At 45.3% G+C, this 27,555-nt stretch overlaps 1 pseudogene across 1 annotated transcript in view; it reads right to left on the bottom strand.

Moving 5' to 3' along the window:
- The window catches only part of LOC146196801 (uncharacterized), a 41,453-nt pseudogene extending 33,123 nt beyond the window's left edge, over window positions 1–8,330 (bottom strand). Inside the window, exon 1 of the transcript XR_014706144.1 lies at window positions 8,195–8,330. The product of XR_014706144.1 is annotated as an uncharacterized LOC146196801 (transcript). The remainder of the gene's footprint in view (window positions 1–8,194) is intronic.
- Window positions 8,331–27,555: the final 19,225 nt, after the last annotated feature.

Raw genomic sequence — 27,555 nt, 5'->3', positions numbered from 1 at the left:
TGACAATATAAAGGGAAATAATCATATACAATAAGAAATTAATTAGAAAGAGTGAACTACATAACCATATTTGCTCGTAAGCTTGGAAAGTTCTTATCAAGGATAGTACACAAATGAAATAAGGGAAACAAAATCAAGCTTGAGATCATTAATGGAAACAAACGCGGGCTCGTGCTGATAGGCCTCTGGCTTGATGAAGGGCTTAATAAGCGCTGGCTTAGTGATGAAAATAAGTATGACACCCAGAATTAAATTAAGCGAATCAGATACAAAAACAAGATAACAAACCATAGTAACAAGATTTAGCCACCTTTCGTTGAAAAGTACCGGGTGCTGTTTCAGCGACGACAACCTTATCATATAGATGTTATAAATACGTTTTTGTTCGCATTGTCCGCGGTATCTATCTTATCCGAGATTATATGCTGTAGTATTTTACCTGGTTAATTGGGTTAGAGACACGTACTTATGCGTTCGTGAGTAATTACGAGTATGCAAATAAGAAATTAGGTCACTACGTGAAAAAGGCCAACATGATCATAGATCGAAGATTGTTATGCTTAGTTACGTCACTAATAATATCCTTCGTGCCAGCAGAGCTCGCCTTGTGGTCATCCATACGAAACAAAACTAAAATTGTCTTTGAAGAAATCAGAGACGCAGGAACACTCGCACTTCTTGATGGACATTACAAACGCCTGCGCGCCCGTCATTTAGAGAGGACCGGCAATTCTGCACTGCTCTCCTAGGCCGCCAGGAGTCAGAGCGCAGTGATAACGGAGAAACAAAAGGTGAGTTATCCGGGATTTACCAACTCTTAAACCGATTAGAACGTGTGAAAGCACTGTTTGGTGTGGTTTTGTTTGTCCGTTTAGCCTTGAGAAACTGGAAGAGTTTGGCAGTTTTTATTGCACGGCATGCATTGTGGGCAGAAACACATTTCTTCGGTTCGAACTCATAACGCTAACTAGCCTCTACTTGAGTAGCAAATGGATGCTAAATGGGAAAAGAAATGGTACGACACCAAACTGACAGCTGCGCAAACAACTGCTGAGTTTTTTTATACTTAAGAGGTGAAAGCTTGTGACACAGGTGAAAACTTGTGAAAGCTTGTGACAAGAGATGCCGTGCAATCTAATGGCTTACCGGAGGCGACAGTGGGAGAGACTCTGCCACAGTGGTGTCTGCTGCACCCAATTTCGCGGCTTTTTTGTAAGCGTATTTGCATGGTTTTTATGTTGATGCTTTATCCGCATGAATGCGCTTTCATTGAATAGGTATCCTGTATACTGTAGCATCAATTTTTGCCACGATCATTGTTTGTTAGACATCACTGAACCCCTATAAACTTCTTGACGTTTATGAACCCGTGCCACTTAGAACCCTTTGCGAACTGTACCGCAGTTTCGGTGTCTACAATAAACTTCTCTGAAACCTGTTGTGCGTGCCGTCATTCCACTCGCCGATCCGGTGGCTCGAGAGCGGCTGGCGTCGCAGTTGCTATGGCAACCAGCGGTGCACGCAAACTATTTTTACGTGGCTCTGACAATCGTATGAGTGCTTTGGCACTAAGAGAGGCAAGCCGCTCGCTGTGTGAGTGTTGGGTACACGGTGCGAGCGGAGCGCCGATCCACTTTTACTTGCTACTCTTAACGACGTAGCTGAAGATTCCGCTCTCTCCAAGTTTTTTTATCGTCTGTCACTCACTAACCTATTCCAGTTGTGATTCCAATTTATTTTACTTCTCATTTTATTTTTATTTCATTTCTCTTCGTGATTGATTCTCATTTAATTTTTGCTGAGGCACTCTTCGTGCGCCGTTCACAATTCTTTTCGCCTAAAAATGAAGAAGGGCTCTTCCTCACTCTATGTACCACGGTTAAAAAGGGGGAAAGGAGAAAGCGGCTACCAAGGGCAGATGAAAGTTTATATTCAGTTAAATTAGTTATGTGGTACTGCATTGTATGGACAGTCATGCATCGTGTGTATGGTACTGCATTGTATGTGTGACATGTCTTGTACATGAGGCCGCGCACTGTACCTTGCCACAAGCTAGTTATGTAATCGTGTTTTCACAGCGGTAATTAGGTGCAGTCCACGTTTTTTACAACTGCGCACCCTTAAGCTGGCTATAAGGTGACGATGCCTAATAAAGATAGGCTGCCTTCAGAAATGCACAGCTTAAGAATGCAGCCAGCCAACCATGTCGACCGGTTCACATGACGTTGCTGTTAACCCCTAAGGTGAACTCGTATATGGATAACGTGCGGGCCTGTTATAATGGGTTTAACCCAGACGTCGGGACAGTGATGGTTGACGCCACAAGCTGGAGTGCCTCCTCTGAGTCGTATTTAAAGCAGAGTTCTTTTGCTGTAACCATGTATAGTATAAAGTTCAATGAATGCAAGTCTCATTGTGTATTGGGCGTAACCCTGAACACGTAACACTAGCAGCTTACCGGTATCGCTCAAGAGGAAAGTATACAACAGTTGCATCTTGCCTGTACTCACCTATGGGGCTGAAACGTGGAGGCTAACCAAGAGAGTTTTACTTAAGTTGAGGACAACCCAGAGGGCTATGGAACGAAAAATGGTAGGGGTAACATTAAGAGGTAGAAAGCGTGCAAAGTGGGTCAGAGAAATAACTCAAGTTACCGACATTCTAGTGGAAATTAAGAAGAAGAAATGGACATGGGCAGGACATGTAGTGCGAAGAGAGAATAACCGATGGTCGCTGAGGGTAACAAACTGGATTCCAAGGGAAGGAAAGCGTAGCAGGGGGCGGCAGAAAGTTAAGTGGGCGGATGAGATTAAGAAGTTCGCAGGGGTCAAGTGGATGCAGCTAGCACAGAACCGGGTTAAGTGGAGAAATATGGGAGAGGCCTTCGCCTTGCAGTGGGTATAATCAGGCTGATGATGATGATGATGATGAATACACGCGTCGCTTATCTCCTGAATAGTTTTCTTCCTGAGATATAACAGCTATCACCGTCACTCTTTTTCACTCTCCTTCCTAGATGGTCAGCAGAATAAAGGGGTGCCTATGTGTGCTATGCATGTAGTGCCCGTCTGGGCGAACTGCCATTATACAAGCGACATCTATACCAGGGAAATATTCGTTGGAATCTTTCTGTAATTTTTTTACAAGCCTGTTTTCGATATGGAGGACCCACAGCCGTGAAGCTGTTAGCAAATTATTTATAAGAGGGCATGTGCGCTCATAGATAACGGGGGAGGGAAATAACCGGTAGGCAAGAAGCGTACGAATCGCTGCTGATAAGGCGTTGTGAACGTGCTCGGTGTGTAGCGGAACAAATAGCTAGAGGAAAGGTAAAACCACCTCATGAAATGCTTTGAGCTTAGCCTGCCAGTGATAAATTCTCAGCGGAACCTCAAGGTGCCACTGCCTTACTGATCACAGGTGACCCGGATTGTGCACATGCCTTCCATTCGCTTATTTCTTTAGGCTTCAGATGAAAAGAACTAAGAACGGAATGAAATTGAGGTGCAAGCCATCCGTGCTAGGGATCGCCACGCAGAAGGAAATGTCGGACGCAAGAAGTTCGTCGTTAGCAGGTTGTGTAATCTACCAAATGACGACGCCGTGGTGTGCACGGGCGACCGAGTGCTGCTCCAGCCGGGTTTTTCCTTATTGTCACGTCGTAAATGTCCGAGACCGCTCAGGAAAGCTAATGCTGCTGCTTTTATTCGCTTCTGAAGCTATCGCGTGCAGCCGCGAGACGGATACAACCAAACAACACGTTTGCTTGTCACCATCAAAGTTGTCGCCGCAGACAGCGTTCGACGCGGGCTCGACCATTCCGACACGAGTGAAGGTGTATAGTTGTAGTTGCGACGTACAGGTTTCGCACAGAAGGACGGTGATGCCACTCTGCGAGGCTGCAATGCTGCGAGGTTGGCGGGCTCGTAATCGGTACTTCTGTGTAACCTACGTCGTACATGCTTAAAGTTAGCAGAGTGGTCGTACATTCGCAAATATTCTGCAAGCCTGTCAAACTGCCTTCTCGTTAACCAGAGCTGAAACGACTGCTTAAACATGCCTTCTCCTCAGTACATAGGCCGAGGCGCTAACTAGTCGGGGAAGAGAAAAAAAAAAAGAAAAAAGGAAGAGTGTTTTGGATTAGATGTTGCCTTATGGCTCCTGGTACCAGCTCGAACAAATTACTGGTAGCGGCAGTATGATTCTGTCGTGCGGTAGCAGCTTCCTGTACATGGGCGCAGCATTCGCACGGCTAGTTTTTTTTTTTTTTTTTTGTTGTTCAGAGTGTTTTTATACCCATGAGAACGAGCCAGCTATGTCAAAATTAAAATAATTATCACTCATTCATTCCTAGGCAGCGATATAAAGAGTAGGAAAGTCTGCATGCTGTAGCAATCACATGTATAAAAATTTTGCAACCTTTGTTCAATAGAAGACAGCATTAAAGCATTCGAGTACAGCGTTATGCAGAATTCATAGGTCAGCAGGGCCTGGTTGTGAACTACAAAATTATGATGTCATCTATGAGGAGAGGACATCTTGTGCAGCCAGGTGCTTGACCAGGCGGAGAATAATGGGACTAGTGTATTTGTGTCTCATACTAACGGCAGTCGGCAGTTCAGGTCGCCCAGAATAAATTAAGTGTATGCCACAACATTCTGTGTTTTTATTTTCAATCGTTTTTCTTCGCCTTTGTTCCGTAAAGTCTGAAATTTGGTTGTGCATGTCTACCGTTCTGTAACGTCAAGGTATGAACGCACTGCGGACGTCAAATTCAACAGAGCGGTCAGGTTTCTTAGAAATCACCAAACCGCGCTCACTGGGCATCTGGAAACGTGTGTATAGGCTCATAGGCTTCTGTTAATTACAGCGTGCATTCGTCACGCCGGCACAAGGCTTCCGTATGACAAATGGTATATCTGGGAAATCGTGAGATCAGCGCTGGCTCCCGCCCAAACCATTCAGACCGGCTGCGCCACAGACATCGGTTCCGCGTCCAGGATGGAATATCCGCACGTGTGACTGGGGAGGGGGCGAGGGGGCTTCTTATAGCCGTCTTTACAGCGATCTCGAAGCAGTATTCACGCAAAGGCCTGATTTTTGAAGCAAGTTCCCAGGTGCAAATTAGGCCGCATTCTTAGTGTGGCGATAGCTGGCTTCCTTCAGTACCAAGATCTTAAAAAGGTCGTATAACGAACGTTATCGAGAAAACCGAAAAGCTTGACAATGTGGTAGCCGCAGCCAGAAACCACTGTGTCTTTCTGCGGCATACATGCCCGACATATAGCCATGTTAAACTATCAGCTGTTTTCATTTTGAGACAAAGAACCAACCAACGATTTCTTTTTGATGCCAGTAGTAACGTTGGTATACATCAAGAGGATTGTGACCCGACCAGTGTCCAAGCGCATAGGTGGGGGAACCTTGGTAGGCGGGCACAACCACAGCAAACCTCCTCTTCGCTAGACCAGTTCAGATCACAAACGTGAATAATAAGTTCTTCGCGATTTGCAAATTGCGCTTTCTCAGAACCCAATCGAAGACGTATATGATACAAATATTGTATTTTTGCAACCAAATCAGGCGCGAAGTGCAAGCGATCTAGAAACCTAGTTACATACTAATAAAATATAGTCAGAATTGAATAGAAAACGATGCGTATATTTCTATGAATGTTAGTTGATTATGTGAATGGTACAAAGTTAAGGCAGTGCGAAACAGCCAACAACCAGCGGTGGCGCTGCAGTGCGACATTATAACTTTTGGAGGAGATGCTACATCAGTAAAGATACGCAGTTACGATCTCCCCTAGAGGGCAGGAAGCAGGAACTCAATATATTTGCTCTGCAACCGGCATGTCATACGTAAAAGAAAATTACGTTTTGCAACTCATGACGAAAACAAATAAGCTAAAGCCGCATCTCAGTGAATGAGACACGAAGGAACTTCCTATTAGACATTTGGCCTCCGATATCAGGCTTTAAGACACGAACCCTGCCTTATCGCTAAACCTTGGAGGCCACTTTAAAGCCTTAATAATGCCCCGGGCAAACGGACTATGTCATGGCTACGAACTCTTCAGTCCGTGTAGACCAGTTGCGGATTCGCACTGTGCGGCACAGGAGTGGGCGCCGTTTGTGCAGCAGTCATGGAAGAGAACTAAAGCTTGCATTACCATAATTTCATGTTTATCTATCGAAAACCGATTAGGAGACAGTTACCTCGCCTTTCCCTTCCTATAAATAAATCAGTTTAATAAATCAGTTTAAGCCAAACAGCTTACTTGATTCATTCGGAGTATGACCATACACAAACTGATTGTTCACCAGAATCGAATTTGCTCACATTCAATTTGTTAATAATTATTTTAATATGCGCGCTTTGTAAATCTATTTAGTTAAATAGCATAACGAAAGTCCACAAGTTCGTATCGTTTACTAAGTGGACCTGCGCAACGTTTCGAATAATTAGCGACTGTTACGTCTCTTCTGCAAACTCTTATATACTTGGACGAACGGAAACCGTGCTGCTCGATTTGCATGTTTGATTGTTACCGCTACATATCCAGCGTAAAAAAATTGCAAGGGTTCGACGCTGCTGAACCAAATATTGAGCGAAAGCATTAGCTGCGGGTGACCGAGCGTTCTTCTTCTTCTCCTTTTCTTCTTCCTCAGCCCACATATAAAGCCTCGCTTTAACCTAGCCTTATGACCGCGCCTTAGTAGCCTATAGGGGCAACATGAATGCCAGGGGCCTAGCAGGCTGATTCTGCACATAACCGTCCCATGTGAAACGAGAGACCCAAGTTGGCAGCTCTTGCCAGCCCACGTGGGTATGACGTCACAACGTCACGTGGGTAAGATGTGGCTACCGGCCGCGCTACGTTGAAGGCTCGAAACCTATAGTAGTATTTCTTTCGCAATAAAAGGTTGAAGTGTCTGCACGTATGTTCCTTGTCAAAAGAAAGGAGTCCTATTCTCTTCTAAGCCGTCTAAAAGGCTCCGGTAGTCTCTGTGCACGTGGAAGTTCAAAGTTCCGAAGAAATGAAGGCAAACGTTTGTACGCCGGTGACAGCGATGCATACAGCATTGCTCCGAAATAAATTCCTTAATCGGCCCCTATACTTCGGCTAAAGGCTGTTCTGACAGTTAATTATCGGCCTTCTCAAACCCTTGCTGAGCATAGAATTTCATTTATTTATTGATTAAACCGGTTTGTTTTCTATGATATAGTCTTTAAAATAGCTTAGAACAGTGGCAGCGGAAAATGCTAATATCACCGAGTTATGTACAAAACCATGCATGTGTAAACATGCAGCAATCGAACCGTGAGTTTTCTAAAGTGTGACTGTCTGGTCATCCCTACGACCTGCGGAACGACGTTTGTCGCCAGAAAGGCGTTTCCCTAAGCTTACCTGAATGTGCATTACAGCCTCTCTAATAAACATGAACGCTCTATAGACCCAACCCAATGTTGAGCTTATTTCCATTGCAATTTGACTGCGATATATTTCACATAAACTGTTTTCTCATAGTACAGCCTCATGCTTTTATACACGAGGCCATCACATCCAAGTTTTCACGTGCATACGTCAAGAATAAAGCGATTTGATTCTGCAAGTTATTTCCCACACAGTGTATATGCATACGAACTACTGCACACTGCTTATATGGATAGAGGGCAAATCATAATCCCTGTGGGAATCGAAGGGCAGCGAGAGTTCAGAAGTTGGTTGGTTGGTTTATAGAGTTTAACCTCCTAACACAACTAGGGCTATGAGAGACGCCGTATACTCCGGAAATTTCGGCCACCTGGGTTCTTAACCCTTCACCGACATCGCACAGTACACGGGAACTTTGCTTCTCGCCTCCATCGGAGAGGAGCTGCCGCGGCCGCGATTCGATCCCTCGTCTTTGGGTGCAGTCATCGAGCGCCCTAACCACTGAGACACCGCGGCGGGACTGTTCAGAAGAATCGGTCACGAGATATGCATAACTTCGGATTCATATACCAGGCCCATTCTTTTTTAACGCTTCGACCTTTTGATCGGCCTTCTAAAGAGCCCTAGGTCAGGCCAAGCCGGTGGCTCTAAGTTTAAGGGTGGCATTTAAAACCCCAGACACTCGTCAGCAAAGCTTGACTACTTTCTTGCGCGACGTCCCCACAGAAATCGGCGACATTCACAGGCACTCACGCGGTGTGTGTGTAGTATCCTTTCAGCTGTTTCGTAGGGGCAGCGTCGGGCGGCAAATCATCGAAGCGTTGAACGGCGGAAAAAAGCACCTTCACGCACTTTCTTCTCTGCGGTGGCACTGGGTAGCGGGCCGCGCACGTAATTCTATGCGCTCCGGCGGCGCGGGTACTTAGCGGGCTTTGAGGAAAGAGAAACGCGAGCGGATCCCGAGTAAGCGTGCGACTTCTTCGTCCACGCGGTGACGTCATAACCGGTTGGGGCTGGCCGTAGGAGCAGGATGCCCATGAGGCAGCCTTGAAGAAAGAGATGAGCTTTTGTTATGGCGCCCACGTGCACCCCAACGATGATCTGCTCTACCGGTTTGCAAGACGCACGCGGCGCGACGTTTGTAACTCCTGCGCGCTGAGGCGACCGTTTGGAGGCGGAGACGTAGGAGGGGTATCGAGCGCGCATTGGAACTTCAACGGGCGTTAGCATGGATGTAGCTACAGTGATCTTTGGAAGAGACGGAGGGCGAGCTTGCCACCGTGAATATTTTTTTCTTTATTTCGATGCTTGCGGGAACGTTACTGAATCCTGGTATTTCCACGGCTTGTCGACGCGGCTTTGGTTTTAAGCACCGTCGTCGCCATTGCCGCAACAAATACCAACAAGAGATTTCCATGAACTCTGAAGGTAAAGCTAGGAGGTGACAGAAAACTTGGAATATATGGGGTCAATATTTTGAGACACTAAGGAGAGCCTACGTATATACGAAGACGAAAGCCCGGCCGCGCAGTGGCGCCGAAAACACCCGCTGCGCTAGGTCACGTGACGTAGTGAGGTTATTAGGGCGTGCTAATTGAAGCGCATAAGTCTGTTCGAATCCCCATCGCTAACTAGACTAGCAAACGTGTTATACAGCGAGATAAATGGCATACCCGCAAAGTTACGCAAAGAACGACTGCGTCACAATTATGATATGAAAGCGGAGAACTCTGGCGTCACATGACGGTTTGCTAGTGATACCTCAGAAGCAAATGGTGCACCAGAGTCGGCTAAGGGAAAGGAGGTGGAGGTGGTGAAGGGTGGCAGTTCCTGGCCCTATGGGGATGGGACGGTAGGTCAACGCCGCTTGCGGCGGGGGCTAGCAAGCCACCGAATTTTGGTCTGTTGTAGGCTGTCATTGCACCCGCCATCGCTTCGGTGGTGGACGACGGCTGTTGTTGCGGCGCGCGTCTTTCTATTTCTCTTCCTTTTCTTTCTTTTCTATTTTCTCATCTGTCCGCACGAGGCAGCGGAGGTGGCTCAGCTACAGAGCCAGTAGCAGGCCCGTGCATTTTCTTTTCTTTCTTCTATACAGCCACAACAACAACGAGCAGAGTCGATTATGAGGAAGAACATTGACACAGGAGTGTCTGTTGTCAATACCGTTGTCCCACTCGCCGCTTCGGTAGCTGGACAAAGGCTGACGCCACAGTTACTATGACAGCGATGCGATCAAGGGACTATAACACATGACATTCTCTGGGAAGATCAAAGTGTCATGACTGAAGGTTGACATGGTCAGGTGTTATTGTGATGCACAGCCATGTGACGTAAGTCGCGTTTATATGAATGAGATAAGAGCGCATCGTATTAACTTTCTGGCGTATCGCACTCATGTAAACTGGCATAATGTGCCAGGAAAGCGCGTCGCATCAATCCGCCAGGCGGGGGTAGATCGAGAAGGGAGGAAGTCGACTTGCGCGGTGCATGTAAACAGAGCGGCACACTTAACACTTAACACTTAGCCTTCATCGCACCATCAGGAATTGTTCAAGCGTTCCGGACACGCTTGTTCAAGCTTGCACTGTATTCTTACCTTGTTTTAAAATCAATTCGTTGGCACCTTAAGAAGGTAATCCGGTAGCATGCAAGTGCGCTTCGCTGCAAGCTGTCTGTATGCGACAGCGCCGCTATAGATGTATGTAGGCCATGGTGGATAGCAGGACGTGAACATTAATTAATCCACGTCACTAAAATAATAACATCGGATAACCGAAATGCTGCGCTGAGATGCATGACGCAGGTATCGCAAGACCGACAAGACGCATCGTCCGATGCAGCGGGAGGCGCCTTGGCGGCGTGAGAACGCGACCTAAGAGTACGATCGGTTTCACTCTCGCTCACAAATGCGACGTTGAGCGGAGCCGGACTTGACGCGGTACATGTAAACGATAGCTCATCGGCTCATCGAGATGCGATAGGAAGTACGATGCGCCACCGTCGCATTCATATAAACGTAGCTATATAGTCATGCACTGTTAGTCTTAGGGGTGAGTGCTTGGGTTGACCTTGATCGAGCATGAAGGTCAAGTTGTTATGGCAGCGACACGAGCGAGGGACTTTAACACACGTCATTCTCTGGGAAGGTCGCGGTGTCATGACTGAAGGTTAACATGACCAGGTATCATTGTAATGCACAGCCATATATGGCATATAGTCATGTACTGTTAGTCTTGGGGGTATATGCCTCGTTTGACCTTTATCGGACTTGAAGGCCATGTGTGCACTGCAAGGCAGAACCTGAAGTAGTAGAGCTTTTTCTCTAAAACAGCAATTTATGCTTCAATGGAACCGTGAATTCATGTCAAGCTGCAAAGATAAACTGCCAGCAAAGGTTATTATATTAGAGTGGCACCAGAAAGTTTCATACGGACGATATAACCATTATACTGATTTATACGGGTAAACACTGTCAACAGTAGATTCTTATGATATATGTAGAAAAAGGCATAGAAGCAACATATTAGTGTGCCGTGCTCTGAGCATTGCGAAATAGAGAACAAGTTATATATAAAAGTTGCTTTCAGCACATCCGGGGTCAGAAAAAATACTTCACGCGGAGCCGGCACGTCTCGGGTCCAGCCAGCTACGATATTATCTTATGAGCTGCAAAAAAAAAAAAAAAAAAAAAAAAAAGAAAAAAAAAAAACGCAAGTGATCCGAGATCGATAGACAGAAACTTTTGATGGCCAGTTGTTAATTAATCCAATAATACGTTGACGCCGTACACCGAGGTTGTTATAGAGTCACATTTTTGAGCTGATAGGACGCCAGTTCATGCTGTTCGCGCATTTAACGGTTTGCAGCATCCTTGTGACCTACCGGCCTTGTCCCCTCTCCGAGTGGATAATAAGGGCAGATTTTTATCCAGTTTATTGCCTTTTTCCTTTTTTTTCTACCAAATAAGTAGCTACTGACATTTACAATCAAGGCGTGAAACCCCAATCGACCAAGGACATCGCAGGAAATTTTATGTTGCGTCACCCATTGGACCAGTTTCAAATCATCATAGCATACACCTTGACATTACTAGGAAGGAGGAGGAAACAACTTTATTTAACGCATTACATTAAGCGTTAAGAATGTACTGGGCCAGGGTCACTAAGGCCAACTGATCTTGCAGCTGGTCAGAGGCTAACCAAGCCCGCCACGTTGGGGGAGGAGGGTGTGGAAAGTGAGGCGATTGGAGGGCGACAGGGCATGAAAAGATGCAATGCTGCAAGTTTGCATAGTGTTCTGGGCAATTTGGGCATGCAGGGGAATGTATGATTCTGTATAGAAAAGATCGGGCAGGTGTAATCAGTATATTTAGTTGTATGCGTCTAAGAATGCGGATTTGCGTGGTAGTGAGAGATTTATCAGGAAGAGGAAGTGTACGGAGAGTTTCTCTAATGTTGTCGTAGTGAACGTTGATTTCTTTTTTTAGTGAAGAGTAGTGTCCCACGTTGGTAGATAAGGCCAGGGAATCCCAGGAGCCCGGTGTTGAAGTGCGCGGGCGAGGCGATGCACTACCTCATTGCCTGGGATTCCAGCGTGACCAGGAATCCACCTCAGTGTTACAGTGTGGGGATGTAGTTTGGTAAGAGCTCTGTGTAGATCATCGTGTAGTTCTTCAGGAATGCGACCCGTGTGAATGGCGCGTATAGCTTGTATTGAATCAGTGTATATGGTATATCCTGAAGGGTTAGGGGGTGCTTGTGCGTGGTCTTGAATACTGGTAACTATTGGTAGGGTCTCGAGAGTCGCTGTAGGAGGAGGATCTATGTAAGGACCGAGGGTATGCGTCACTACATTGCTACAGCTCTGAATTGAGTAAGCAGCCGCTCTGACGTTAGTTCGTGATGCATCTGTGTAGATGATCGTGGAATCTGTTGGGTGAACATGGTTGGAAACGCGAGCGGAACGTCTGCCTGTGTTAGTGTCGGGTGCAACGTTTTTTGGAATGGGGATTATTCTGAGGTTATCCGGGAGCAAAGAAGGAAGGGTAATTATAGGGAGGTCTATAGGTTTGAGTGCAACCTGCTGTAGTATCCAATGTCCTTGTTTGGTGCTAGAAAGACGTGCCATTTGCCGGTCGCGATGTTGTTGTATGAGGTCTCCCAGGGGCAAGAACAGCCCCGTAGAGTGTAGGCGCTCCGTGGACGTATGTACAGGGACGTTAAGGGCGGCCTTGTACAATATGTGAAGCGCAACCTCAATATGTCTTTGGCGACAACTTAGTGTAAGGTAAGGAATCGTATATAAAATTTTGCTAAGTGCTAATGCGTGGACAAGCTGCCTGACTTGACCCTCGCGTAGCCCGGCGTGCTTATTGACTATTCGGCGAACTAGATGCGTAAGCTGATTGCAAACTTTAACTGTTGTAGATACATTGGCCTGATTGGTTGACTCTTGTTGTTCTTGTGGTGTAGTGGTTATCACATCCGCCTAACACGCGGAAGGTCCCAGGTTGACATTACTAAATGCTTGAACTGTAGTGAACGAAGAGCGGATGTCACGAAACACGAGGAAGAGAACAACGAAGTGCTGCTGCGCGGCTCGAGCTCGCTGGTTTGTGCCTAGACGTACTGTGTTCTTGTGCTGTTCGCCGTGCAGCTTACAGAGGGCTATATTCCCTATTGAACCCTCAGTAAAACCCATTTTAGAACAAACGTTATGCAGCTGACAGTCGCATGGTCCTGCGGCTTCTAGTGTGCTGCTGGTACACGATGTCCAAGAACTGTCGCCAAGGGTTGCAGACCAGTCTCTTACGTCAACTTTCTTAGAAAAAGATCATATGCACTGTAAAACTATGAGCGAGCGCCCCCTCCATGCAGGTCAATATTTCCGCCAAAGTGAGGTGGGGGAGGGGGGTGTCGCTATCTCGGAACGGCACCGAAATTCAATATAGCGACGAGAAAATCTCTCCGCCAGAAAAAAAAATTGAGCGCAGTGCAGGTGAATTTATTTTTTCTTAATTTTTGGTAGGGATGACCGGGTTGAATTACAGGTGTGCGGTGAGGCGTTGGCGTGCCGCTACTGAGTGTGCTCGTTACGCCGACGCAAACTGATCGATGAGCCGCCGCCGACATTTTCTTTCGGCGCGTCATTTCAATATATGTTAGCAATTGTCTTATTTCATCTCGGCGTCAGCTCCTGTCCCTACAGAGGTCACTTGCTCATTAGCGCGCAAGAATCGGATCTCCCGTTTGCGGGGTCATCCGACACCCTAAGTCAGCCTTTGGGCATGTGCGCATTCGGGCGAGTTGGCGCCGACAAGCTTCAACAGACATAGTTCTAGCGCGTTTTAGGCAGGGACGAAGGTAGAACACAGACACCATGCGTTAAATGCCTGCAAGGTCCTATTTTTGTTTGTTGTCGTGTTGTGGGTTCATGGTCAGCGTAGCACTAGAAACAGCCACCACGCAACCGCCGGTCAAAGCAGGCACGACGCGCACCTCTAACCACACCTATCACACACTTCTAATCACACCTCTAGAGCACTGCAGAGTTGCAAAGCAGGATTGGATTGGATCGGATTGGATTCTTGGAGAATAGATGGGGCTATTTAGTGTCGCCTGGCAACAATGCGTGATAAGACCAGAAGGGAGGAGGGGGAGGGGGGCGCCTTTTTGTAACGGTGGGGAAATGTGAAACTAGCAGTGCAGTTAGAGGGTGCTCTTTTATGGGTGGGACGCTGGCTAAGAACTTTACGATGGGTTTTCTGGTGGCGCGCTGTACACGATTTGAGCGATTATATATCCGTACACAATATACAACCACTGCAGTTTGTGAGTGGGTTATTGTCGGTAGCCTTTGAAATAAACTGGCTTATGCTCCCTTAGTAAAGTATTTTGGCTTTAGCACTTTTTAGCAGTGATCTGGTCATTGTTATTTTACAATGTTGGTAATGATTACCTGTCCGTTTTTAAACTTTATCTCACTGCTCGTAAACTTGCGATACCAACATTGTACTAATGCAATGTGTTAGAGGTCTTGTAAACCGAAGTTCAACCTAGGATAAAAATTATTCTTTTGAATAACCAACTTATGTATTTTAAGTGCTCAAAAGACATTTTTACCTGTGTTCAAATACACATGTGTGGGCACTGAAATATATATAGTGTCTTTTGGGTGAACGTGAATTTAAGGCTATAGAATTATGTTCTATACGCCCATGGATACGTTATGATTATGTGACTTAACGGAATGAAGAAGAAAGCGTGGTTATAAATTGTGCAAAATTCCACATGAGCTGCGCTAAAATAGCTGTAATTCGTGAAAGTAGTGTAATACTCCTTTTCTGTTCTCGTAGTGAGATGGTCATTTCTTATCGCGCTTATAACCACGTGTGTCATTTTTGTATTGTGTTATAGCACTGTAAACTAACTGACCGTTGTTCCTGTATTCTACATATTCTCGCAAAATGTTAAGGCCAAGTGTCTATGGCGTAGTCAAGCTGACAGAAGTGAACTTCTACTGTACGTGGGCCCCATGTCATCTTGTACTGCATGGGGGCTAAATAAACGCTCTGATTAATTGTACATTGTTTTGCCTATGATGTAACGCTACCAAGATCCTAGTGTTGGTTCTGGGCCGCTGGAGTAAATCCGAAGTTTTGATCGATTCATTTATCCCTATCTTCCGGTGACTGTCTTCATTCTCAGCTAATTTCACCTACTGAAGCTTGTATTTCATACTGCAGAGGGATGCATTCTCTTGAATATGTAGAAAATAGAATTATCCTGGCTTATAGGGTTCCTTTGATTCTTGCAAGAACCATTAGATGATGGCGACATTGCTAAGCTGAAGACTAAGGTAAAATACACACCGCTAATATAACTGCTTCTCCTTATATCATTTAAGCGAATAAAATACTTACCACTGTCTTTTCAACGCCCTTTTTCAGTAAAGGGACTCTTGTCAAAGGATAGAGAGATATCACATATCCAGTTTTCATCAAGAAAAAAAAAATATACTGAGCAAGGGTTATGCGTCAAACCTACTTTCCAACTCAGACAAAATATGAAAAAAAAAAAAAAAAAACCAGAGTATGAACACGCCAAATTCGTGCCTAACGCCTTCGCCGGTGACGTATTCGATATCTAACGTATTCCCTCACGCAGAAGCTGAAGAACGTGAGCCAAATATCATTCAGCAATTTCGAAGCGAACCTGCAGTCACAGAACAAGGCAATAATGCTGTTTTTCTTTTATCGTTTTCAAGACCCACGTGTAAAATCCCAGTCTCTTAGCTGTGGTGATTGGCCTTTCTTGTACGGCAGCTTACCGAGAAAATGTTTCAGAATTTTGCATTGCTAATGTGAAACAAATCGTGACGAGATTAAATTCGGCCCCATAGAGTGTGTATAGCAGCTTTCGTTACCTAATTGTTCAGTCACCCATCCGAGACGCCTTGGAATGTGGTTATTCTCATCCGTGAAATGCCGGACTCCCCTCCGTACCTCTGCAACCTATTCAGCTTTCCAGTCTACATAAAAAACAAAAATGATTTCCAAGTACTTAGATTTGGAACCGGAACCTTTTTTCACAGACTGCCTTAGAAATGGCGCTGTTGGGCTACGCACAGAGAGACAACTAGAATGCGGATGCAGCAAGCAGAAAAAAGAAAACACTGGCACGGCCAAAAGTTTGCGAAATACGTACGCTGCTCGGATTTACAAAGACTGGGTGAAAAAACGACACAGACGTGTAAGCGCAAAACTTTAAATGAAATTAGAAAAGGCTTAGGATTGGGCTAGTTTGAATACGTCTATAGAGAAATACGTGTGGTGCTTTGATTTGCAAATAAAGGGTTAAAAGGCGACAAACACTTGCAAACGCAAAACTTGAAATTAATTTAAGACGTTCCTGGGTTTAGGCTAATTTGAACAATTCTTGAGGATTACTTACTCTGCTTGGGTTTACAAAGACAAGGCTAAAAGACAAGATTCAAATGTTTAAGCGCAAAACTTGCAAGTGCAGAGCAGCGTGTGTATTTCGCAACAAGTGTTCCAACTAGCCCAATCCTGGCTTGGAAGTGTCCACTTTTCTGACCACAAGGATACGATGACCCCACTGAGCTCGAAACCTTCACCTGAAAGAAATGTCAGCTACAAGAAATCTGTGGTCTTAGTCATCTAAAACATATTACCACAGAACAATAAATGATTAAAAAATACCAGTAATATTTTCTTTATTATAGGCTATTGCTTTAATAATTAATGATGTAGGATGCTGCAGAAAAGTAAAGCTCTCGGGTATAAGCCACATGAATCCCATTCATCATCTGCGTAGTGTTCTCTTTCTGTATTACTCTTTTTGGTGGGACATCCTAAGATTTGAAACTTATTATTATTATTTTTTGCCAAAGAAGCGAACAGCTGACCAAATGGATGCTATATTCCTCTCACCAATAAGCAACGCCCGCTAGAGGTTGTGAGCAGTGCATACTGTGACATTTTACGGCTGCTTTACGCGGACCCATGCTTCGCACGTTTAATATTCAGCACCAGTTCATTTCACCGTTTCCGTTTTATTTATTATTGCTGCCCTTGGTCGGTTCTCCTGAAATCGCTCCTTGCTCGCCGCTTCTTCTTTTCTTCGAGTAGACCACTCTGCGTTCGATGGCAGCATCCGGTGATTAGTCCTCAGGGCGTAACCTAATTCGTATTCACTATTGAATAATTATGGGCGATTCTTTTCCCCTTCTTTTGTTCCTCGCTGTACTTTGCCGCCCTTCGATTGTATTTATGAGGCGTAAAGAACGGCCCTCGCGTCGGATATTGCACCGATTTAACACTAAATATTCTGACAGCTACGCTGTTTTGGTTACTCCGAAATGTGGTATGCTGAGTTTTTAATATCTCCTTACTATTTCGTAGTCTTAAGTGCTCGAAGCACGGGATTAAAGTCATCTTAAAGAGAAGGCATACCTTCTTTGTTCGTTTTTGCACGTTGCCTGCATGACACGAAGATATAAAACGTTATTCCGTCGCCGTACAATAAATATAAAACAAAGACGGACCGTCATACTAGCACTTGCAGTGCTGCATACACCACCAACGTGGAGAGGATGGACACCCTCTCTCAGTGATTTATGAGCCACCGTGCGCATGGCCGTTGCGGGCGTTTCCATGTCTCATAGCGCCCGATCGAGACTCCTCCAATCTCGCACACAGATCAGGTAGTAGTTTGAGGCAAAGAAGACATTGAGCCCGAACATCGTGGGTCTATCATACGATGAAGAAAGGAGTTTTCACTCCACTGGAATGCATTTCAAATCTGATGGCGCAGCGGGCCTGCTGTGAACCTTGGTCGCCCAGAAAGTGGTCTAAGTGCTTGTGAAAAAGGGTGCACGCATGCATATAAGAGAAAGAAGCCTTTATGTATATCCTTGGAGAGAAGGGTGGACGAAGTACGCAATTATATATTCCTTTATGAGCAAGTGAAGATTTAGAGATGAGCGTGCTGCTTGTCAGTAGGAGCGTGGAGAGAGGCCGAAAAAAGCTTCTGGTCGCTGGGGGCCTCGGCCCCATTGATTTGTACTTCTAGTCGTCTGCTAGCGCTGCACAGTTCAAGAGTTCGTGCTTCCAGAATTTTGAGTAGGAAGAAAAACGCCGAAGAATGTATTTGATTCCTTCGGTTTAAATTAATTTTCGTCGCGAAAATCATTGTGGTTACAGTATGCGGTACATGCGGCTACGGAAAAAAAAAATAAAAAAGGTACCTTCTTCGTCTGGCGTGCTCGACGACCTGCCTCTTTGAGTGGTAAAATAACTAAAATCACTCGTAAGCACAGGCGCAAATTGTGATGTTTATAAAATTGTCACGATTGCTGCCTCCTCCTTACATCGTAATCTTCTGAAATGTAGTCCATGTAACGCTGGGGAAAATGTCCACGCATATTTTCTAAATCAGATCTGTGGCGCGAAAGATTTACATTCCGTAACAATGAAATAAAATTGGCTGACGTTTTTACTTCCTATCACACGTTTCACTGATCAAAGTTTGGTGCTGATTTCTTGTACGTTTTTTTCATAACTCGTTATTCTTATCTTCTTCTTCTTCTTCTTCTTCTTCTTCTTCTTCTTCTTCTTCTTCTTCTTCTTCTTATTATTATTATTATTATTATTATTATTATTATTATTATTATTATTATTATTATTATTAGTAGTAGTAGTAGTAGTAGTAGTAGTAGTAATAGTAGTAGTAGTATTAGTATTGTGCTGTCTGCACAGGTATGAAATCTACTGTGAATCCGTTGTTTTTCCTGGTCCTCCATAAGTCAGTTTCATGCTCTGTTTTTCTGCTGCTGATAATTTAAGATTGTGTCAGCAATAGACAATGTCCAAGGCCTAACCATTAGTGGAAACATTTAGCGATGAGTCCGCGAAAACGTGCACTGACATCGCACAGCGCACAATTAGGCAAGGCGCACAGGTACTGTGCGATGTCAGTGCACGTAAAAGAACCTCTAGGTGGTTGAAATTTCCGGAGTCCTCTACTACGGCGTCTCTCATAGCCTGAGTCGCTTTGGGACGTCAAATCCCACAACCAAAAAAAAAAAAAATTCATTTGCGGAAAGCAGTTAATCGGGTCTCAGGCGGACTACACTAATCAGCTCCATCTGTGTTAGGGCATTGTTAATTTTACTCTTACACTACACGCATAACCTTTTGACCCAATCATCAACTCGGTATCCCTTACTGTTCGATCACTGAGCTGGAGTTCTAGCGCAATTTCTTGCCGCGAAAGAATGAGGTCAGAAGAAATTGCCTTCTCCGAAGCTGCTTCTCAGGAGCTTTCAACTCCGCAATAAGCGGAGTTGAAATTTCTTCAGAAACAACGACGCGGCGCTTTGTCCCGATAGTCGCCAACGTCACGAACTTATATAATGCCACCTCTGACTTTACTCTTGAAGTCTAGATTTTGATCAGAATGCAACGGGATCTCGACAAAAGAACGCAATCTCCTAACTTCTCCCTCTCTCTCTTTCTGTCTATATATCTCTCTCTCTCTTTATTCAGTCTTTCTTTCACTGCTCAGGCGACTCAAGCAGCGTTCCGGACACGCTTACCTTGCCCTTAGGTAGCATCCACGTCCCGCCGCTTCAGGCGCGGACGTGACCCGGTTTATAATACTTCACTATGCTCCGAGTAATCATGCAAAGCTGCTCTTCTGGCGTCTTCGCTTTCTTTCTTTTTCACTCATTCTTGATTGTGTGTTTTGGTTTGGTTATTGAGGCGAGCAACGCGCCATGCTTGAGCTTCTGTTTTTGCTGGTCGCTATACGACCACATTCCTTCCCTGTGGCGAGCCACGCGTTCCTTCTTGATTCCTCAATCGCGCCTCGCCCATTCCGCTTTCTCTTCAATATCTTGTCCTCACATGTGGGCAGGCCCAACGGAGCCGCTTCGACCATGCTTGGCCTCATTGAAATGCATCGTTCTCTCTGGCTTTTGAGAGTTTGTTTCTTGAATTCTCCTAGAGTTGTTTCTTTTATTTTTGTTTCTGTGACAGGCGAAAGGGGCAGAGCGGAGGAATGAAGAGTGCGAGAGGCCGTGATGTCATTACTCTAAATAGGTGTTCCGCGTTTTGGCATCGCGAAGAACGTCAAGGGCAGATCACGCACTTCAATGCTTTTCTTTTTATTTTCTGATCCTTGGCGTAGTCCGCCGGACGTGACACTACTCGGAACTGTTAGTGTACGCTACATTCATGTGCCTTGCTGAAAAATCGTGCAGCCTGGTGAAAGCTATTAGCCGGCCGGCGTCAGCTGATTAGGAACTCCAGTTCACTGACGTCCGATCAGATTTATGAGCTGCTCTTGATTGGCTTATTGCCTAGGTCACGGACTTGACTGGTCGCTGCCTGAACGCTGATCTATAAGGAACTTCACTTGCAATCCAATCACGCGTTCGAACCAGTAACCGACATTGTGCATTCGGACTTTGATTAGACTTGGCCAGCGCTCAAGCCGATGCAGCGCTGCACGCATTTAAGTGCGGCGTGCACGTAGAAGACGGATGCGAAAGGGAGCTTGGTACTGCGTAACACTGGCTCGTGGAATCGGCAACGTGTTGGGAAAGACAGAGTCTGTGAGAGAAAGTGAGGGAATTGCGGGAGATATAGAGCTTCCAACATCCCACACGTATGAAGCGTCCCAGGGTCACATCTTTGATGAATTTAAAACTACAGAGTTGCGTCGCCGAAATGAAGGGAACCTGCGAGAAATAACTACGAGACACATTTCCATACGAGCCATATGCAGCGAGAATCGGTGAATACGCAATCAAAGGCGCAGTTGTTTTATTTCTTGCGCAGATTATTCATCGATTGCTTGCCTTTCGTCAGCCATGCACTCCTTCGATACCAGAGCGGTCTATAGAAGCGGCTTGTTTAGCGTCCACTAAAACATCTATAGATTTCCCAGTTATAAATGGTAGAGGGACAAAAGAATTGAATTGGGAAAATAGTCGTTACGAAGTATGACTTCATATACTTCGCCATCGATTAACTGGAAAAGTCATGCGCTTCTGCTTACTGATGCTTCTTTACTGCCCGAAGAAATTAACGCCACATAAATGGGAACCGATGTCGTTTGCCTAAGCTGTTACCAGTCTGAAGCCAATGAGAGAACGTGACTGGCCTAAAACGTTGCGAGAGCACTGCAGAATTTGCGGTAGTGGAGGAATGCGAAAGTCCGAGCGTTGCTGCTGCCCACGGTACATCACGCGCCCCTTGACGAACACAACCAACTTTCCGTTGAAGGCATCAAAGTTCGCCGGCGTTCTATAAGTGGTTTACAAGAAAGAAAGGGCACTGTATCTGTCACTCCTGGAATCTCGCTGACACATCTCGCGGACGAATCTCGCCGATGCGATATTTTCACAATGAACTTAGAAAAGGTTTTTCCTTTAAAAAAGGATGAAGATTCAACTACTGGAGTAAAGAGAACAGTGTAGCGGTGTGTGGACGGTTTTGTGTGGTCTTCGGTTATATTCTACGTAGCTAGGTTCCCGGACACATATCTTGTTCGTAAAATACCTGGAATCTTTGCATTATTCGACTGAAAAGGAACCGACTGTTCCATCTTGTTTCTTGATTACAAGACGGGTTCATAATTTGGTGTTATAGCCGGCTTAAAAAGTATGTGGTTAGAGTGCACTCATTTGCATATTTATTTACTTATTCCATCAAGAGGAGACTGCATGTTCAAGGTCGCTTATGAGCTGCCCCGATTACAGGCTTTTCTAAAAAAAAAATGTAAATGAATGATGAAACATGGTAATTGGAACCTACTTCACCACGTAATAAAGAGAAATTATAGAGGACACTAAAGACGAGTTTTCTTTAGTTTTCTAAGGCCTTCGCCGGGTGACAGCGTTGAAATTATAGCACTCGGTCAAAGAAACTCGGTCAAAGAAGAATGGCATTTTTGTGGCTACGGTAAATTGCCGGTTTTGTGATTCTTCAGAAATCATTGATGATTGTTTCATGCTTGAAAGGATGCATTACTGTTCTGGGATGTTATGCAAAGAACATTGAAAGAAAAAAAATTCTCAATTTGACACCGCACTCTATACGATATCTTGCTGCATTATCATTTGTGGATGAGACTTTGGACATGTTCTTCCTAATTGGATTATACAGCCTTTGAAAAATGCGCAGGATGGACCGACATTTGTGAGTTTGTTGCATCTGAAAGGACAGTTTGTGGAGGATGATTATTCAATTTAAGGAATTGTGTGCCCAAGTCAAGTTCTAACCGTAGTGGCACTCAGTCTTAGTAATGTTCTCTGCAATGCGTCTTGTTTGGAGCTTTGTTAACTAGGCGCGTCCTATTTTGCATTGTGTCCATAAATGCTGTTTTCATAATAATCTGTACATAGTTCATATACATAGAGCACAGTTTCAATGTAATACATGCCATGTTGAAGAAAGAAAGCGATTGTCCCGATCGTGGACCCAGAGGCTGTCCGCGGTAATGCCACGTGACTAGGCGGGGTATTGAACAAGTGCTTCGCCACCGCTTGGTTACACACTAAACAACTTCTCACCCTTAAGGGCGGAAAAAAAGGGTGCGCCGCGTATTTGCACCCCATAGCGCACCCTTGAAACACCCTATTTGGCAGTATCTCACCTTTAAAGGTGCGAAAAAAGGTGCGCTACAAAATTGCACCTTATCTCGGCCGATGCGCCCTATATTAAGGGTGCAGAACGGGCATTTACCAAAAGGGTGCACACGACGGCGCTGAAAGGGTGCGGCAACAAATGCGTCGTTGTTAATATGTATCACGAAAAAAGAAAGTGGAATTGAGCGACGGTAACCACAGAAAATATTGAACGTTTGTATACGATATTTAATCTGCCAGGAAAGTTGATTAGTTCATTTTTTTTTTTTGAAATGCATTGCAGTTAGCATGCACATACATTCACATGACATTTGCATCAGCAAAATACAATCAGTACTGGTTTAGAGAATGCATGAAAAATTGTGCTGATTATATAAAAAAAAATAGAAAGTTATCTACGTCGTCTCATCTTTGTCGGCACATCTACCAGGCAGCTTTGTTAAGCACCGTATTACCTGCACACATACTCAGTCTCGCCATTGATGAGATGCGTGCCGGAGCTAGTGCGTCGACGCTTCAGCACATGCATCAGGCTGAGTCTGGTCACCCAGCCGATGTGGCTCACCGAGAAGCAGCGCAGTTAAGAGAAAGCGTGATCTACTCGAGGCAGAAATCTACGAAGAGCGAGAAGCTTCGGCACCTGGCAGCAGCGGGTCTCCCGCCTAAGAACCCATCCTCATACATTGCCTGGACGTACGAGCTTCATCTCCATTCCCTCCACGACTTCATTCGATTTGCTACCATGTTCTCGTTTATTTAACAACCAGCCTTTTTTTTTTTCTTTCCGAACTTCCTTAGTGCTTTGAGGCTAAAAAACGTTATTAAAAACGCCAATATGACCATTAGTGTTTTTCAGTGCGTTTGTTTTCCCCTTCCAAAGCTATGTATTATCTAGCCCAGATACAAGTTTTCTTAAGTATAACTGTGCAAACATGCTTGACAGAACTCACGTTTGAGTTACAAGGTTTATCCGGGAGAAACCTCCTCAATGTTGTGTGTGTGTGTGTGTGTGTGTGTGTGTGTGTGTGTGTGTGTGTGTGTGTGTGTGTGTGTGTGTGTGTGTGTGTGTGTGTGTGTGTGTGTGTGTGTGTGTGTGTGTGTGTGTGTGTGTGTGTGTGTGTGTGTGTGTGTGTGTGTGTGTGTGTGTGTGTGTGTGTGTGTGTGTGTGTGTGTGTGTGTGTGTGTGTGTGTGTGTGTGTGTGTGTGTGTGTGTGTGTGTGTGTGTGTGTGTGTGTGTGTGTGTGTGTGTGTGTGTGTGTGTGTGTGTGTGTGTGTGTGTGTGTGTGTGTGTGTGTGTGTGTGTGTGTGTGTGTGTGTGTGTGTGTGTGTGTGTGTTTGTGAATCATAACCAGCCGCTAACGGAAGCTATGCGCTAACTTCCTCCTTGGTTTTCAAGATTCATACGAGGGCAGTAAATCAATGTTAAATTGATTGGGGCTTGCGGAGAGCAAAGTGGCTGATTCAGTGGACAGTTCTCCGTACTTCTCCAAAGGCTAGAGAATAGAGATTAATGAACACACGATTAGCCTACTATAAGTGGCACCTAATTAGGGCGTTTAGTATTCTCACGAATGGTGCGACTTCGGAAACGGTTAGAACACAGACTACTGCGAGCTTTTTCAGTGCCCGTTTCTGGACCCCCCTACTTTCTTCTCTACTTTCTCTCTTCTGTCCGCACGAGGCAGCGGAGGTTGCCCCGCCGGGGTGGCACAGTGGTAAGACGCCCGACTACTGTACCGGAGTACCTGGGCTCGAACCCGACCTCGGCGGCTGCGTTTCGATGGAGACGAAACGAAGAGGCGTCCGTGTGCTGTGCAATGTCAGCGCACGTTAAAGATCCCCAGGTGGTCGAAATTACTCCGTAGCCCCCCACTACGGCTCCTCTTTCTCTCTTCCCACTTTCACTCCCACCTTCCTCCCTTCCCTTACGGCGCGGTTGAGGTGTCCACAGAAAACAAGCCAGACAGTTACCGTTCCTTTCCCTTCCTATAAATCAATCAGTTTGTTATAAACTAATAAGAAAAACAATAAGAACGTGACCTTGACACGGCTAGGTGTATAGGGAGCTTGCATAACGATACATGCTGGGTAATCCGCCATGATGTTGTCGTCGGCAGCAGACGATACAGCACGTCATTACCACACAGCCTCGGCCCTCGTCTACATGGCCGCGTAGTGCGCGCAGACGATGCTGGCGCGGTCGGGCAGGTCGACTGCAGGTTTTTCACAATTCCAAAAATGCCTTTGCACCAGTGCGAGAAGGCAAATGATCCCTGTAGCAACGGCGACGCAAATGGCTCGCACGGGCCAACACACGCAATATTGACGCTAATCCGGGCAAGTATCAAACTACTTGCCAGAACTAGAAATCATGAATGTCGGCGATGTCGACGGGCGGCCAGGTCCAGACGCACACGGTGCAGTCAGTCGTCCTCGCATAGCTTGAACAGGTTCGCGCCGCACTGCTTTGCATTTCTTCATAGGAGTGCCCGATATTTCGCGCACAGCGTCGACGCATACGTTCCCCAGGCATCTGCCGACATCCTGCACGCATGTAGGGGCAGCGCACGAACATGCAGCCGCGTGTTTGCTCGGTGGACTGTCGAAAGCTGCCCGCCGTCCGCTGTCGACAACATCATGGCGGATTATCCAGCATGCACCGCTTCATGGAAGCTCCCTATACATGTCCACCATTGCGTGGTGTCGACCCAAAAGAGTAAGACACCTTACTTTCCCGAAACCTAACTTAAAGAATAAGTGATGAAATAATTACGGATTTTATAGCGGTATTAATGAGGCTATTGCTGCAACAATTACAGCTTTCGCTCTATATACCACTAGGTTCAAACCATGGTTCAAACCATGCTTAAGCCTCCACAATTTTTTTACCAGGCTTCATGGCAGCCACATAACGGTTCCAAGCAGCATTAATTTTTGTGTGTGTGTGTGTGATTCGGTGGTCACATAACTTGGATGCCTTGGCAAGGCTCAACGGGAAAGAGAACTGTGGCAGCCTTGTCTGCCTTGGCCTTGGCGCGTATGACATTGCCTACCAAAGTGTGGTGTGAAAGGTGGCGCCACCAGGCGAGTTGCGAGGGCAACGAGTAATTTTTCCTCTCCTTGGCGTCTACCTTTGCTCCGGCAGATGGCGCTACAATGCTCCCGCAAGTAAAGTCCCTTGATAATTTGAAAGTAGCGACACTCTCCTCCGCGCCGCGCTTTCCTCTTCGATTCTCCTCGCGCGGCGGCGGCGAGCGCTGCGCACGACACGCTTTTTCCCCCTGACGCCCGCCGGCCGGCCGCAGCAGTGAGTGAAGCGCGAGCTTTTGGGCCAGGTCTGCGCTCCAGGAGTGCACAAAATTTTTGAAAAATTGCGAGAAAAGCATTGAGAATGCCGATAGTAAAGTTCATGAATTGATTGGTTTCTTCTTAGAACTGTTTGAATGGGGAATACTGATAAACAAAGCTTTCAGGCGAGTTCTGTGCTACAGACACTTTTTAAGTCTCATGTTAAGGTTTTACTTTGTGCACTTAATCTAGTACTGCCTCTGACTTTGTGCACAATAATCTAGTACTGCCTCTGACTTTGTGTTTGTTTTTTTTAGAGCGTGAAATCTGTCACCGCGGTAAAACTTCAGAAAACGATCCAGGCTGGTGCTTTGAACTTCAAGATTAGAGAAGGTCAAAGCAGGACTTAGTCTATTTCGCTACTGTCAAGCTATCTCTCTAAGCATAGTATATGTCACGTGATCAACCATGAGATTGGATTATTGGTTAATTGTACATGTATTTCAATCAATTACTGGGCCTAATTAATTGATATTTAGTAAATTGCAATTAAAATCTAAATTTTAGCTGCAACACAGAACCGTATACCATTGGAAAGCTTAGGCCAAGCGTAATGGCACTGTGCTAGTTAAAGATTCGCGATAATCTGCGTTCATTAGTTAATTTTGTATAAAATCAAATTTTGAGCTGTTCCTTGCTGCTTCGAGGCAAGGAACAGGTTTGCCACGGCAGTCTTGATATGATGCTGATGGAGGAATTAAATAATTTTACGAGTACGTGGCCCCTCACTGACTTCGCGTGTGGTTAAAAGACAGCAGGGTACACGGGGAGAAGTGGTGGGCCCTATTGCCGATACACTGAAGTTCTGGGGCAAGCATGCTGTGGTCTCATGCGCTGTGTAAAAGAGCTTGATTTCATTGAACGCAACAATCAAATAAAAAAATTACAAGGTGCACATAGGTCTTCAACGTGCGGAAATGAGAAAGCATATAACTGCCAATTCATTAACTATCGCTATCCTATCTATCACTATATCTACTAATGCCAGAAACCTATCGTAACTGTCACTATCCGCAACGAACACTATCACCTCACTATCCGGGCCTATTATTATAATTTACTATTATTATCCGTAACAGTCACCATCATTACTTATCACTATTCATAACCATCACTATTTAATCTGATGCCGTCCCATGACCCATTGATATACTTCAATTTTCATTGACTTACGTTGTCAGTCATATCTCTATTATCTCATAATATCTGACGAGACAACTATACATTGACTTTTAATTCTTATACTTTCTTGTTTTCTCATAAATGGAGGTGGGAAAAGAGCAAGCCACAGAAATAACTGACTAATATCAGCGCGAGGTTCATGTCTCTGTCGAGGAGGCTTCCTTTACTTCAGGACAGGTCGGTGAGAGAAAATTGATGGAACTGCGTTTGGTCTGTTCTTTTTTTCGAGTTCGTGTAATATTGGCGGCTCAAACTGGTCTTCAGTGAAATGTAGCTTGAACATAGAGCGATGAGATAATTACTCAGGCTAGGTGAAAAAAAGAATCTTGCATACAATTGAAATGAGTAATATGTTACAGTGTTAAGAATTGTTGCTCGCAAAATGTTCCCCTATTTTTACATAATAACTA

The sequence above is a fragment of the Amblyomma maculatum genome, chromosome 3 (genome assembly GCF_055883805.1).
Source record: "Amblyomma maculatum isolate TAMU_Amacu chromosome 3, ASM5588380v1, whole genome shotgun sequence".
NCBI lineage: Eukaryota > Metazoa > Arthropoda > Arachnida > Ixodida > Ixodidae > Amblyomma > Amblyomma maculatum.
This window is presented reverse-complemented; position numbering and strand designations above follow the sequence as displayed.